The sequence below is a fragment of the Balaenoptera ricei genome, chromosome 4 (genome assembly GCF_028023285.1).
Source record: "Balaenoptera ricei isolate mBalRic1 chromosome 4, mBalRic1.hap2, whole genome shotgun sequence".
NCBI classification, from domain to species: Eukaryota; Metazoa; Chordata; class Mammalia; order Artiodactyla; family Balaenopteridae; genus Balaenoptera; species Balaenoptera ricei.
The window spans coordinates 77,571,699-77,588,275 of record NC_082642.1 but is presented as its reverse complement, the minus strand read 5'-3'; the positions used below and the strand labels follow the sequence as shown (position 1 = coordinate 77,588,275).

The 16,577-nt window shown below is 39.3% G+C and overlaps 1 long non-coding RNA gene and 2 other non-coding genes across 4 annotated transcripts; all 3 read right to left on the bottom strand.

Moving 5' to 3' along the window:
- Positions 1-269: 269 nt before the first annotated feature.
- Positions 270-15,737, bottom strand: LOC132364667 (uncharacterized). Of its 2 annotated transcripts, XR_009502864.1 has the most exons (4): positions 15,537-15,737; positions 6,473-6,651; positions 4,868-5,007; positions 270-1,987 (listed from the first exon to the last, which is right to left on the bottom strand). It is a non-coding gene; the product is annotated as an uncharacterized LOC132364667 (long non-coding RNA). The 2 variants fall into 2 exon arrangements; XR_009502865.1 differs by lacking the exon at positions 4,868-5,007.
- Positions 3,889-4,020, bottom strand: LOC132365604 (small nucleolar RNA SNORA63). The gene has a single exon (XR_009503134.1). It is a non-coding gene; the product is annotated as a small nucleolar RNA SNORA63 (small nucleolar RNA).
- On the bottom strand, positions 4,344-4,513 carry LOC132365638 (small nucleolar RNA SNORA81). The gene has a single exon (XR_009503163.1). It is a non-coding gene; the product is annotated as a small nucleolar RNA SNORA81 (small nucleolar RNA).
- Positions 15,738-16,577: the final 840 nt, after the last annotated feature.

The following is a 16,577-nucleotide window of genomic DNA, read 5'->3' as shown; positions in this document are numbered from 1 at the left end:
TTACATTCTAATGCTTCTTTTTTCTCAAAGAAGCAGATAATGCTTAGTAGATAGTACTGATGAAATCTGCAGTTGATCAGTCTTTGTGCTACTGCCATGTAGCAGCTAACTTGGAACTATTAAAACTTTTAATGAAAAGCCACGTTGTGTCCTTTGTAATTTTACAATTAGAGTAAAATATTTACTACAGTGCTGTTTTAACCTTTTCCTTTGCAAATATGGAGTTATGGCAAGAAGTACAGATCTTTAAGGAATAAGGACCAAACAACTTTAAAGAAAAAAGACTTCATTTTAATTTATTGAAAATTCAATATACAATACAGCAATTTTTCTGAGATTTAACTGTAGGACATGATTGTTGCTGGTGTTTAGCAAAAGACTCTAGTTTACACTTACCACTAATAAAATGCCTTACTGAATAAAAACGATACCAAAAAAAATAAATTCAAATATTTTCTGAAAAAATCATTTTAAAGTTAGTTCCATTCAGTCTAGTGACTAACACAATAACAGCAGATATACTAGTTTAATATAATAGGCTGCTTTTATATAGCATGTATCTTTCAGTCAACAAGTATATTATTAAATGATAGTGAACACTCAATATAACCATGTGTAGAGAACTAGGAGATAAAATTCTAAGAAAGATTTACAACCCCATCTTTTTTTTAAATTGAAGTATAGTTGATTTACAATGTTGAGTTAATTTCTGCTCTACAGCAAAGTGATTCAGTTATACATATATATGTATTCTTTTTCATAGTCTTTTCCATTATGTTTTATCACAAGATGTTGAATATAGTTCCCTGTGCTATACAGTAGGACCTCGTTGTTTATCCATCCTGTATATAATAGTTTGCATCTGCTAACCCCAAACTCCCACTCCATCGCTCCTCTCCCCACCCCCACTGCCTTGGCAAACACAGATCTGTTCTCTATGTCTGTGAGTCTGTTTCTGTTTCGTAGGTAGGTTCATTTGTGTCATATTTTAGATTCCACATATAAGTGATATCGTATGGTATTTTTCCTTCTCTTTCTGACTTCTTCGCTTAGTATGATAATCTCCAGTTCCATCCATGTTGCTGCAAATGGCATTATTTCATTCTTTTTTATGGCTGAGTAGTATTCCATTGTATTATATGTACCACATCTTCTTTATCCATTCATCTCTAGGTGGACATTTAGGTGGTTTCCATGTCTTGGCTATTGTGAATAGTGTTGCTATGACCATAGGGGTGCATGTATCTTTTTGAATTATAGTTTTATCTGGATATATGCCCAGGAGTGGGATTGCTGGATCATATGGTAATTCTATTTTTAGTTTCTTGAGGAACCTCCATACTGTTCTCCATAGTGGCTGCACCAATTTACATTTCCACCAACAGTGTAAGAGGGTTCCCTCTTCTCCACACCCTCTCCAGCATATGCTATTTGTAGACTTTTTAATGTTGGCTATTCTGACTGGTGTGAGGCAGTATCTCATTGTAGTTTTGATTTGCATTTCTCTGATAATTAGCAATGTTGAAACTTTTTTCATTTGCCTGTTGGCCATCTGTATGTCTTCTTTGGAGAAATGTATATTTAGGTCTTCTGCCCATTTTTCAATTGGGTACAAGCCCATCTTTTATAGCCACCCCAACAGTTTAATTCTAAAGAGGATAAAGCCAATGACTTTCCTCACATGAGCTCATGGCTGAAGTTGCTTTGCTATCAAAATCTATATTTTTGATCTGCTATGAGCATTGAGACAAAGCTTCAAATATTTCCCCCAAAAGAAGCACAGTGCACCTTGTGATTGCCTATTCACCAACAGCAAGCACTACATTCAAAACCATTTCATCCCAGGAATTAAATTAGGTCAGCCACATTCATTGGCATTTCCTCCAGTGTAGTATGGCAGAAAGGCTCAGTGTCACAAGGAATCTTCTTGTCTTCTTCAATGTTTATGGCCACAGCCTTCCTCCCAAATTGACTCCTGCTGCCAATTCTGAACAAAAGAAAAACTATTAATCAGAATATCACTTATCAAGTACTACATAAAGTACTAATGATATGAGCTACTTGTTAACCGTCAGTGGCTGTTTATTTGCCAAGATTATACTTAGAGGACTTCTAATTGGAGCACTAGATCCTAGTCACAATATCTAGAGAAAAAGAAAAGATATCTTTTGTAGTTAGTTCAAAAAGATTCTTCCAGTTGCAAGATCAGATTCTATCAGGTGGCTTGAGTGTTATTACTTACAGAGCAGATGACAGTATTGTGTTTGGGGTAGTGAAATTAAAGCCCCTACCGAGGTGGGCCAAGAGCAGGTGTCAGCCTGGGACAAACATAAATACCAGGGATGAAACAAAAGCAACAGCTGTGTAATCCATTTTGACACACTTTTGGAACTCTAAACTGAAAATGTAAACTCTGGAATGTTAACTATTGTTTAGGACTATGCTGTCCAATGCAATAGCCACTAGCTACATGTGGCTATTTAAACTAGAATTAAATAAAATAGAAAATTTAGCTCCTCAGTTGCATTAATCATATTTCAGTAGCCGCATGTGGCCTGCCACTACTGTGTTGGGCAGGGCAGATATAAAACATTTCCCTCACTACAGAAAGTTCTATTGGACAGATCTGATCCAGGACTTAAAACTTTTTCCAGTGTGGGGGAAACCTCTAAAAATTTATTATGGTAACCCATATTTATCACTGCTTTCTGCTCAGGTCACCTCATACACTGTAGCACAGATGCCTGAGATATGTTTACCACCACAGCTTTCTACTAAAACAGATGATAGAACCAATCAAAAATGTCTTGGCTGGAGCAACTTAAAATACCAAATAACCAGTACAAGAGGAAAACAAATATGAAAATACCGACTTGCTCTTTAACCAAACAACATGCTGCTTCACTTATGAATCTATGTCCTAAATCAGGCCAGTGCCATTTCTGAGCATCACCTCATTATCTATTCTTACCAACTACTATATTTTTTGACAAAGTTATTTTTATATTAGTAGCAAGACATAATTCAATTTATTTAGTGATAAAGCTACTGTAACTAAGCCAGGGTCAATATAAATTGCTACCAGAAAATGCTGAGAAAAATCTTAATTATAGAGGAATCACCAAGAAAGCACAAGACATGAACAACACGACTTTAAAAAAAAAAAAAAAAGACTCATGTGTAAGTTAAGACAACCAGATCTAACAGCATTATTGATTTTCCCTTTGAATATCTACTCTATAGTGTCCAAAATCTGGGCTACATTTCACATTGTTTTCCCACTGTGTTCTGTTTAACCACGAATATTTCCAAGTACAATTTAAATACGACTTACATGTTACTACATTTCCTGATTCAAGGTTGTCTGGCTGACAAAATCATACTTGAAAAGCAACACATGAATTTATTTTTCCAGAATAAAAGCAAGTAATTCAATGAAGATGATAAATACTCAACTGAAAATATAGTTTTCATAAGTAGTGGGCAAATCATAGTTTATAACCATAGACATTAGTTGTACCTAAAAATCATGAGCCTGAGATATGATAATATCTATTCAAATTCTGATTCAAAAAGCAACTGCTATACAATCTTTCAGGGCACAAAACAGTAATGAACTGCATATATATCACACAGCTCACTGGAGTATGGTCTTTATTCCCCCACGTAGCTTGAGCTGACAAAGACAATGAAAAATCTTCCCCTCGAAACCATCTTTTAGTAGGTAAATATTGTAATTAAATTAAATACCAGTAAGTCAGTAGTAATCAGTCCCTTATTTGAATTCCCTCTTGGTAATGCCTCTTTCTTTCTGTCACCGCCTGCAAAGTATTAATAAGCCTTAACTCTCAGGAGTCATTTGTTGAGTCAGGGTTTGAATTGGTACATGTGTATGAGACCATGCATCCCTGGCTGCTACAGCACCATGGCTGACAGGGCTGGAAAGGAAACAGTCTTATTTTGAGCAGGAGGCAAAGACAACGGGGCACTTCACAGCTACATTGTAACTAGATCCTGCTTCAGTTTGTTAAGGAAATAATTAGATATTAACAGTGTCTTAAGTAGCAATACTAGGCAAGAACAGCTCTTGCCACATCAGAACTGAAATTCCTGGCACGCGTTTTCTCAGAGCCAGTTTACCCTTTGTCTGTGTTCTGAAAAAGAACAGCCTGTTTACTGGCCGGTCTCTCATATGTCACAAAGAGCATACAGTTCCTTCCCTACAGTATTTCAGAGAGGAGAATGTTAATCCAGATCAGAGTCAGAATAAAAAGCCATTTGACTTCTCTATCCCTACCACTGGAAGGAACCAGTTAGAGAAATTCATTCTATTAATTCTGCCTAAATTCTGTACCAAATCTTAGAACAAAATACCCTGGAGTTACCTGCAGTTTTTCTACTATCTGGTATGGTTGTTTTTTCCTTGTGTTTACTCTGTCAGCTTTATTACAAGCACTAAGACACTACAGATACTAGTTACTGCAATTTTAGCACAGAGCTTAAATAAGAAGGTTAGGGCTTCCCTGGTGGCGCAGTGGTTGAGAATCTGCCTGCTAATGCAGGGGACACGGGTTCGAGCCCTGGTCTGGGAAGATCCCACATGCCGCGGAGCAACTGAGCCCGTGAGCCACAACTACTGAGCCTGCGCATCTGGAGCCTGTGCTCCACAACAACAGAGGCCGCGATAGTGAGAGGCCCGCGCACCGCGATGAAGAGTGGCCCCCGCTCGCCGCAACTAGAGAAAGCCCTCGCACAGAAACGAAGACCCAACACAGCAAAAATAGATAAATAAATAAATAAATAAATAAGGAGGTTAAAAAAAAATCCTGGCTATAATTTTTATGTATATCAATTAGAAAAACATTACCCTCTTTCAAAGTTATTATAAGATATTGATCTTTTCAAAGGTCAGTTCCTCTTTCTTCACTAGAATTTGAAATGGATTTCTCAGGAACTTTTTGAGGTCTTCAGCATATCAATTGGCATTAAGGCAGAAAGCAACACAACCTTAAAAAAGAGACAATGACTAATTATGTTGACATATCAATTATAACAGTTTTCATAATAATACTTAGAGAAATAATGTTTGAGACCAAGCGTCCCTGTCTTACTACAGAACTGAGCTAGACAGAGATTGTAGGACACAATTGCTTTTGGCAGAGGAAAGGACAATACAGCACTTTACAGCTATATTGTAACAATGAACCCAACCTGCCAGCTGCAGAAAAATCACATGCACACCTGAGTCCTTGTATTTGATTTCTGGTAAGTCTCGTGGATTTGACCTTTAATCCTTTGGCTCAACATTTTTACTGGCTTCATCCAAAATAAGCATCTTGATCCATTTTGGAAAGCGAAAAAAAAAAAGTCTTACTTAAGAGTGGGTTGTGCATAGAGACTTCCTTCCAGAGACTACAGTACAGAAGGAGAGGGGGGAAGAAAAAGTTTATGTGAAAAAACCTGACAAACTCTACCTCAGCCAGGTGATCAAGGTCAACATCAACAGTAATAACCTTCGATAGAATGAGATGAAAATGTTACTTTACCTCTGTGGTCTTCCTCCTCAACACCCATAACTACAGTCTAATCTTGAGAAAAACATCAGACAAATTCCAACACAAGTGCATCCTACTAAATATCTGACCAGTGCTTCTCAAAATGGTGAAGGTCGGGCTTCCCTGGTGGCACAGTGGTTAAGAATTCGCCTGCTAATGCAGGGACATGGGTTCGAGCCCTGGTCCGGGAAGATCCCACATGCCGCAGAGCAACTAAGCCCGTGCGTCACAACTACTGAGTCTGCGCTCTAAAGCCCGCGAGCCACAACTACTGAGCCCGTGTGCCACAACTACTGAAGCCCACATGCCTAGAGCCTGTGTTCCACAACAAGAGAAGCCGCCGCAATGAGAAGTCCGCGCACCGCAACGAAGAGTAGTTCCTGCCTGCCACAACTAGAGAAAGCCCGCACGTAGCAATGAAGACCCAATGCAGCCAAAAATAAATAAATAAAATAAATAAATTTTTAAAAAATGGTGAAGGTCATCAAAAAAAGGGAATATTTGAATAACTGTTACAGCCAAGAAGAGCTTAAGGAGACATGACAATTAAATGTCATGTGGTATCCTGATTGGGATCCTGGAATAGAAAAAGAACATTAGGCGAAAACTAAGGAAACCTGAATAAATTCTGGACTTTAGTTCATAATAATGTGTCAGTGTTGTTTCATTAATTTTAACAAATGTGCCATACTAATGTAAGTTGTTAATGCTATAGGAAGCTGGGAACTCTCTTCTCAATTTTCCTATAAACCTAAAACTGTTCTAAAAAATAAAGCCTATTACAGAAAAGTATTAGTATCACCTCTAGATATTCATGCATGGCAACTGGCTTAAACAATTAGGATAATTATTTTCCCTCCCATAACCCAAATATCACTGGTTAAAAAATGCCCTAGGAAAAATATGGCAATACTTACAATGATATATTCTATTTAACATATCAAATGGTCTCCCTGGAGTACCAGGACGTTGTGTGCTCCCTCCTCCACCAGCCTGAAGTTTTTGCATTTTATTTTGAACACTGGTTCCACACAATGCAGGCATGACAAGTTGCTCCAAGGTAGTAGTATCCAAGTGCCAGAACTACCTTTTGGATCTAAAAGTCAAAAGCTTAAATTATTATGTTACACAAATAAAGGCTCCATCAAATGACTTTCAAAGCACATGGCTAAATGCTAAACTGTTCATATTTAGTTTAAAATTCTGGTCTGCGAACAGTTTTTATGCAGCACAATACAGAATCACTTCCAAGCTTACAACGCAGACAAATCAAACGGCTTCAAGATAAAATCCCTTTAAGCATCTCATTTAAAAAAATTTTTTTATTGGGGTATAGTTGATTTATAATGTTGTGTTAGTTTTAGGTGTACAGCAAAGTGGATCTGTTATACATATACATATATCCACTCTTTTTTAGATTATTTTCCCATATAGGCCATTACAGGGTACTGAGTAGAGTTCCCTGTGCTATACATAAGCAACTCATTTTTAATTAGATTTTTGTGCCTTTTCAAACTTGGGATCCTTAGTTTCCTAGAGATACCAGCTAGATAATTAAAGAACCAAACAATTAAAGAACAAACAGTTCCTACATTTTTCTTTTACATGTAAGACATGTAAGTAATGAAATAAGCTCTACATTTACAGCTCCAAGGCAAATTGTCCTGATATGTATTCCTTGATTACCATTCACTTTAAAAATAAATATCTTTCCAATAGGAAACTTATACAGCCCTGATCTTAATGAAGCCTAAAGCTTTGCTAAGAAAAGCTTTATTTCATAGCTAACATAGCAGTAAGCTTTGAAAAGAGACAGCAGGCAACAGATGTATCACAAATGACAAAGATTCCCAACTAATTACAGATACTGAGTTTTCATGTTGCAAAATTGCATTTAAACTTAACAACAATAACACAAAGTGCATGGATCCTGAAAGAAAGAAAGCTTTAGTTTCTTAGTCTACTGAGTACAGCCCTGCAAACCATAAATGCAAGCCTAGTTCTAGTTTAATTTGAAACAAAACCAAAAACTCTATGCATGCATGGACAATAGTTTTTAGAAAGGTTCTTTACACTAAGTCATAAGCTGTTCTTCACTTTTGTAAAACCTGAAGCATCTGGGAATTTATGTCCCCCTGGGGGAAGCCCTACATCAGTGACTGAAGGTGGCTATACCAGCTTGCTGGCTCCCTAGTGAGGACAAGGGGGATATTCACCAAAGAAACTGGCCTACATGCTCAGTGATTGACACCATCCTCTACTGTTGTGTTTGAGTATCAAGTAGAGCTCTCTATTGTGGATGCATCATGAATACCAAAAATCACTTCATCATCTCATCTTATTAAAGTCATGAAAGACAAAAAATGAGGACTTGTTCCAGAATGAGGCAGATCAAAGAGACATGACAACTAAATTCAACATGTGATCCTGGATTAGACTCTAGACCACTAAAAAACCAGCTTTTCTTTTGGTAAAATGTACATCAGTTGGACAACTGGCTAAATCTTAATAAGTCTGCAGATTAGATAATAATATTGCATCAAAATTAATTTCTTGATTTTGATAAGTGTACTATGATGTAAGAGAATGCTATTTTATACATATTTTTTAATTCATGTCAATCTGTCTCCTCATTTGGCATAGCACTTTTCCTTTTTCGCTACAATTTCTTCCTTCATTAAGAGAGTATCAGTTTCCAAACACTGGGATGAATGTTTATAATGGAGCCTCTACACCGTTTGTTTTTGGCGTGTTATCACAAGTCTGTTAATCAATGTTCCAAAGTTCTATGGGAAATGTGGGTTCAACACTGTACCTTCAAATCACTGAAGGATTTGCAAATGATATTTTATCATTTTCTAGTATAGTATATAATCTGGCTTTAAACTCTCTTATTTCACACTTCCAGTTAAGTTTTAACACCATATTTTCTATCAAGTTGATATGCAGTTGTTATCATCTACTATTTTAAGACCACCATGTCTACTCGTCACTGTGTAGATCATTATGAGGGCTAAGATTTATGTAATATAAAAATAGGAGTACTGTGTCAATGGAGAAATGAAACTAAACTGTCACCCATTTGAAACCAGACTATCAAACCAAACTGTCAACTAGTTATTTTATCTTTTACGGCAAAATTGCCTTATGACCATTTGGTTATGTAGCAAAAATGTCTACAGCAAAGATGCTTATGGCAAAAATACCAGACACATACCACAGATGTTTGAACCTTGCGAATATACTGAAAACTACTAAATTGTAAAATTTGGGGTAACTTCTATGGTATATGAGTTATATCTCAATTAAAACCATTTTTTTGTTTTGTTTTGTTTTTGTTTTTGTTTTGTTTTTTGTTGTTTTTTTAGAGAAATAGGAATGCCACTTAGGAGGTTAAAGCATTTGACCAGATGATGGTGTTTCTGACCTAAGTGTGTGGTGGTATTGGGCAGAATGAATTAATTAGATTAAAAAACATGTAGGCAATAGAATTAATAGCACTTGGTGATTACTTAGATGTGGGTGGAACAAAATGAGGGGAGGGAGAGGGAGAGATGTTCAAGGACTCCCAAATTTCTGACGTTAACTTTGTGGGCAATGATGTTATAATCTACTGAGTTATGACAGTCTGCAGGGAAAAGCAGGATTTGCACAGGATTGTGAATTAAATTTCAAATATATTGAGTTTGGGGTATCTGTAGCACACCAAGTGGAGACGTTGAGTAGGCAGTTGAACAACATGTATGATGTTCAGCAGAAATTTGAGTTAGAGACAGAAATTTGGGGGTTTTCAACAAAGCTATAGGAGTAGATGAGATCCAGAAGATCCCACTTCCAACATAAAGTGTTGAGGAGTTCCAACATCTAAGGGTCTGGTAATCTAGCAAGAGACTGAGAAAGAGAGGAGAGAATAGAAGGAAAACTAGACTTACTTAAAAGAGAAGAGTCAAGAGAAGAATTTATTCTAAAAGGAGGGTGTGACCTAAGAATGGGTTGGCAACCTTTTTGTGTAAAGGGCCAGATAGATTAAAAATATATTTTGGCTCACAGGCCATATAAAAACATGCTGAAGCTGGATTTGGTTCACATGCTGTAGTTTGCCCAAACACTGGATTAGGGTGTTAAATGTTGCTAAGAGGTCAACAATCCACTGGATTTAGGGACAAGAAAATTATTGGTAACCTTAGCAGGAATAGTTTCAGGAGAGGGGTGAGGACAGAAGAACAACAGGTTGAGAAGAGAATGGGAAGTAAAGAAATAGAAACCTCAGGGTAGACAGTTCTTAAAAAACTGATTAAAAATGGGAAAAGAAAGAGAGTGTTAGGTGGGAGGAAAAACAGGGACTTACTCCCTGAAGAAGAGACTTCGGAATATTTAAATACTGGTGGGAAGGATTTAGTAAAGAGGGAGTGGTTAACCATCCAGGTGACAGAAGGGCTAATTGATGGTAGAGATCCCTGAGATGGTGAGAGGGGAAGGATTCAGAGCACAGGCAAAGGGACTAGACTTCGATGGAAGTTGGATGGCTGCAGATGAGGGTGGGTGGGCAGCTTTGAGGGCAGGAAGCTCAGAAGCTCGGGTATTCTATTTTCTCAGTTAACACTGAGACCATTTGCTGAAAATGGCTTATTAGGGATGTCACAGGCTTGAAAAAAGTGAAGAGGATTTGAAACAGCAGTTGCATAAAAAGGAAGAATGAGGGGGCTAGAGAAACACAATGGGCCTGCTGTGCAGTGTGAAAGCCCAGGTGAAGTTGACTACCATGAATTTATTTTAGTACCAAGTCTTTCAACTGTGCAAGTTTCTCCAGCTCTTCTGGGAGGCTTGCTGCAGGCACAAGAATACAAATAGTTGGATTCATCTATGGTTGAAGTTTTCTCTGGTGGATAACAGTTAGTAATAATTGGTAGCATTTATAAACCTTGGGGATGACAGAGTAGGTTTTCGTTAGTTATGATTTTAGAGATAAAGTCTCAGATATGTTAAGTGACTTGTTTACGATCACGTGGGTAATAGTGAGTAGTTGCTAAGATTAGACCTTCAGTTTTCATAATTCCACATTCTCTTCAAGGTGGTGGAAAAGTTTTGTAGTTTTTTTGGAGAAAAACTGGGAAAAGTTCCCAAGGGGAATTTTAGAGAATAGTTTGTAAGTGAACTATGTTAATACTGTAAATGCTAAGGAAATAAAACAATATACAAAGAAATATAAAACTCCTACGAAGCTTGACATTTGGTTTTTAAAATATACTAAGTCTACTTCACCATGAACAGCTGACCATAAACCTACTTTCTGGCTTTATCCCTCACCCTGTAGTCATTTTCTTTCCCTCGGGGCTTGTTAATGTTTCTTCCTGTTTATAACACAATGACAATGAAAACCATATAAAATTATACATGGGGAGCAATTACTGAGACTAACATATAAATATTTCATTATATTAGCCTGGCTTACAGATATTTGATTTGGTAAAATTGGTATATTATGGTCTAAGATATCTGTTTTAACTATTATTGAACAGTACATTTCTTTTCACTGAAATTCACAATATTCATAATATTCTTAATTACCTGGCTTTTTTCAACTTAAAACTAAAATTAAAATATTTAGGGAGGTGGAGTCAAGATGGCGGTGTGGGAAGCTGTGAAGTTAGCATCTCCCCACAACTAGGGCGCCTGCCGGCCACTGGTGGGAGACTCTGATGCCCAAGGAGACGGGAGGAACCCCAAAGTGAACCGGTAGGAGGTAGGGGGACTGAGGGGGGAGGATAAGTGGAGGCCAGACAGGAATGGCGCCCCTGAGGCCGGGGAGATCAGGAGAGGCAGGTGGGAGGGGCCCTCCGGGAGAAGCCGGAGAGGAGCGGAGGGTGATTGCCCCGCCCACTCAGGCACGGGGAACCTGCTGAGCTCCCAGGCTGGTCCCCTGCCCTCCAAGGGCACCACCCCCCCACCCCACCCCTGCCTGCCGCATTGGTCCTCTGGGCATAGGAGGGAGACCAGGGAGATCAGGAGGGCAGGCGGGAGGGGCCCTCCCAGACCAGAAGAGCAGGAGAGGAGAGGAGGGTGTTTGCCCCACCCACTGGAGCCCAGGAAGCCTGCTGAGCTCCCAGGTGAGGTCCCCCACCCTCTGAGACCAGGGGTGGGGGGCACACCTGGGCCCCTTCTGTTCCTTGAGCCTAAGCCCCACGTCCCACAGCCCCCAGGGCCTTTTCCAGCCCTGTGGGTCCTGAGCATTGCCCCCCCCCCACTGCCCAAATCTCACCCTTGCTAAGGCCCCACCCTCCACAGCCAAGGACTTCCCCCCCCACCCCACCCCCACCCCCGCCTCCCACTTTTTTTTTCCCCCTCCTCCTCAACACATTAAAAGGATCATACACCATGATCAAGTGGGATTTATCCCAGGGATGCAAGGATTCTTCAATATATGCAAATCAATGTGATACACCACATTAACAAATTAAGGACTAAAAACCATATGATCATCTCACTAGATGCAAAAAAAAGCTTTTGAAAAAATCCAACACCTATTTATTATAAAAACTCTTCAGAAAATGGGCATAGAGGGAATCTACCTCAACATAATAAAGGCCATATATGACAAACCCACAGCAAACTTCATTCTCAATGGTGAAAAACTGAAAGCATTTCCACTAAGATCAGGAACAAGACAAGGATGTCCACTCTCGCCACTCTTATTCAACATAGCTTTGGAAGTCCTAGCCACAAAAATCAGAGAAGAAAAAGTAATAAAAGGAATACAAATTGGAAAAGAAGTAAAACTGTCACTGTTTGCCTATGACATGATACTATACATAGACAATCCTAAAGAGGCCACCATAAAACTACTCAAAGTAATCAATGAATTTGGTAAGGTTGCAGGATACAAAATTAATGCACAGAAATCTCTGGCATTCCTATACACCAACAATGAAAAATCAGAAAGAGAAATTAAGGAAACACTCCCATTTACCACTGCAACAAAAAGAATAAAATACCTAGGAATAAACCTGCCTAAGGAGGCAAAAGACTTGTACTCAGAAAACTATAAAACACTGATGAAAGAAATCAAAGATGACATAAACAGATGGAGAAATATACCATGTTCTTGGATTGGAAGTATCAATATTGTGAAAATGACTAAACTACCCAAAGCAATCTACAGATTCAATACAATCCCTATCAAACTACCAATGGCATGCTGCACAGAATTAGAACAAAAAATTTTACAATTCGTATGGAAACACAAAAGACCCCGAATAGACAAAGCAATCTTGAGAAAGAAAAACGGAGTTGGAGGAATTAGGCTCCCCGACTTGAAACTATACCACAAAGCTACAGTAATCAAGACAATATGGTACTGGGACAAAAACAGAAATATAGATCAATGGTACAGGATAGAATGCCCAGAGATAAACCCATGCACATATGGACACCTAATTTACGACAAAGGAGGCAAGAATATACAATGGAGAAAAGACAGCCTCTTCAATAAGTGGTGCTGGGAAAACTGGACAGCTACATGTAAAAGAATGAAATTAGAACACTCCCTAACACCATACACAAAAATAAACTCCAAATGGATTAAAGACCTAAATGTAAGACCAGACACTATAATACTCTTAGAGGAAAACATAGGAAAAACACTCTTTGACATAAACCACAGCAAGATCTTTTTTGACCCACCTCCTAGAGTAACGGAAATAAAAACAAACAAATGGGACTTAATTAAACTTAAAAGCTTTTGCACAGCAAAGGAAACCGTAAACAAGACAAAAAGACAACCCTCAGAATGGGAGAAAATATTTGCAAATGAAACAACAGACAAAGGATTAATCTCCAAAATATACAAACAGCTCATGGAGCTCAATATTAAAAAAAACCAAACAATCCAGTTAAAAAATGGGTGGAAGAACTAAATAGACATTTCACCAAGGAAGACATACAGATGGCCAAGAGGCACATGAAAAGATGCTCAACATCACTAATTATTAGAGAAATGCATATCAAAACTAAAATGAGATATCACCTCACGCCGGTCAGAATGGCCATTAACAAAAAATCTAGAAACAATAAATGCTGGAAAGGGCGTGGTGAAAAGGGAACCCTCTTGCACTGCTGGTGGGAATGTAAACTGATACAACCACTATGGAAAACAGTATGGAGGTTCCTTAAAAAACTAAAAATAGAACTACCGTATGACCCAGCAATCCCACTACTGTGCATAAACCCTGAGAAAACCATAATTCAGAAAGAGTCATGTACCACAATGTTCACTGCAGCTCTATTTACAATAGCCAGGACATGGAATAAACCTAAGTTTCCATCAACAGATGAATGGATAAAGAAGATGTGGCACATATATACCATGGAAAAGAAATGAAATTGAGTTATTTGTAGTGAGGTGGATGGACCTAGAGTCTGTCATAGAGAGTGAAGTAAGTCAGAAAGAGAAAAACAAATACTGTATGCTAAAGCATATATATGGAATCTAAAAAAAAAAAAAAAATGGTACTGATGAACCTAGTTGCAGGGCAGGAATAAAGAGGCAGACATAGAAAATGGACTTGAGGACATGGGGTGGGAGGGCGAAGCTGGGGTGAAGTGAGAGTAGCATCGACATATATACACTACCGAATGTAAAATAGTTGGCTGGTGGGAAGCAGCAGCATAGTACAGGGAGATCGGCTTGATGTTTTGTGATGACCTAGAAGGGTAGGATAGGGAGGATGGGAGGGAGGCTCAAGAGGGAGGGGATATGGGGACATGTGTATGCATATGGCTGATTCCCTTTGTTGTGCAACAGAAACTAACACAGTATTGTGAAACAATTATACTCCAATAAAGATCTATTAAAAATATATTTAATTATTTAATGATTTATGCCAAAAATTCACATTTACTAAAAGTCAAAGTATAATGGCTAATCATAGTTAAAATTAACTAATTTCAATGTCCCAGGCACTTGACAAGAATTTAATACAACAATCCTATGACGTGGATACAATTATCATTTCTATTTTAAAGAAGAGGAAATGGAGGCCCAGAAAGATTACATAACTTGCCTACTGCCGTCAGTGGCGAAGCTAGGCTTTGAACCCAGGTGTGTCTCATTCCAGAATACACTTCACTGCCTTAGTCACTACCTTGACAGTTTAATACAGTTTCTTCTCCCAAATACAAAGTAAACGCCACAGCAGAGAACCTGAATATAAAACAACTCTCCAGCCCCTCTGAAAGATAAATTTGTTTTTGTTAAGTAGATTCATTCCAAAAATTATAAGAGCTCCCCAGGAATCTTTCTTTGAATTGCACACCTGAGAGGGACAGCAGAACTGAAATGGGTTTTTAAAGTGTCCTGGCCCCATTACTTACTGGTTGCATAACCAGTGGATTAGACCTTTTGGGTTTCATCGGAACACGGATTATAACACTCCCCATACAGGGAGTGCTATGAAAGGACACTGTAAATGGTTAGGAGGTGTATAAATGTTATTCTTGCCTAGGATTGCCAGATAAAAAACAGGACGCCCAGTTAAATTTCAGACAAATAAAAAATGTTTTATATTTTAATTTTATTTGATATCAGAGACATATTTTTACTAAAAAAAATTGTGTTGTTTTTCTGAAATTTAAATTTTAGCTAGCATCCTGTATTTTTATTGCTAAATCTGGCAACCCTATTCTTGCCCGCATTAGGTAGGGGAGCACGGAGGATGGCAGGCCCAGCTCCATTCCCCCCACCCCCACCCACAAGTGGAGAAAACTAAGGCAAAGGGCGGGCTGAAGAGTGAACCTAGGGAGGGGGAAGAAAGGGAAGCGCTGGGTGTAGGAGGACTCCTTCTCAGGGGTGGGACTGAAAGCAGAATCCCCTGACAAGTAGATCCTACCGAGCCTCCTGTACCTCCGCAACTCTTTCACAGCTCAGGCCGGCCAACACCCCACGCCCCCATCCCTGGGCAGAAACACAGCCGTCCTACCACCTACCGTTGCCTCGGCAGCGGCAGCGGCAGCAGCAGCGGGCTCTGGACTGGCTGCCACTGGTTCCTCTCAGTCGCCACCAGCAGCACCGACACCACAGAGGCCGCCGCCATGTCCCTGGAGCCCGGACGCTTGTTGATGTGCGGCTGCGTCTCAGATGTCACCCAAATCGTCCCTCCATAGCGTATAGAAGTCTCTTGTCCTCCTCTGGCCTCCGTCCAGTCCGAACCAAGAAATAGCCAATCCGAGCGAGGCATTCGGGAGGGGGCGTCACCACTAAAACCAATCAAAGAACAGAGCAGAGCTGCAGTAGCGGCGATTGGCCAATCAGGCTGCGTGCCCGCGGGGGTGTGGTCCCTGTTTCGTCCGCCCCTTGGGCTGGGATCCAACTGGGGTAGGGGCATGCTGTCCTTAGCCTCCTTAGGTTGCTTGCGTGTGCCATGGATGTTTCCTTCTGTGGGGTTCTTTTCCTCTCATGGGTTCCAGGGCGAAGAGCCCTTCATGACCTTTAATCTTTAGAGTTTTCTGAGGGGAAGAAGAAAGGGGAGCTGTCCTAAGATATAAAAGGGTGTGGGGTAAGAAGAATACAAAATTTTATAATGTTTTCAAAAATGTGAAAACATGTATTTTTTAAAAATCCTCCTCTTAATCGTCTCAAAATTGAAATTACAGAATTTTAAGATAGACTTAATTTTTTTCTATAATGCTATTTTTAAAAATTGAGATATAATTGACATAGCGTTGTGTAAGTTTAAGCTGTACAACCTGTTGATTTGATACCTTTATATATTGCAATATGATTACCGCCATAGGATTAGCTAACAACCCTTTCACATCACATAATTATAATTTGTTTGTTTGTTTATTTATTTTTGGCTGCATTGGGTCTTTGTTGCTGTGCGGGGGCTTTCTCTAGTTGCGGCGAGTGGGGGCTACTCTTCGTAGCGGTGCGTGGGCTTCTCATTGCGGTGGCTTCTCTTGTTGCAGAGCATGGGCTCTAGGCACGTGGGCTTCAGTAGTTGTGGCGCATGGGCTTAGTTGTTCCGC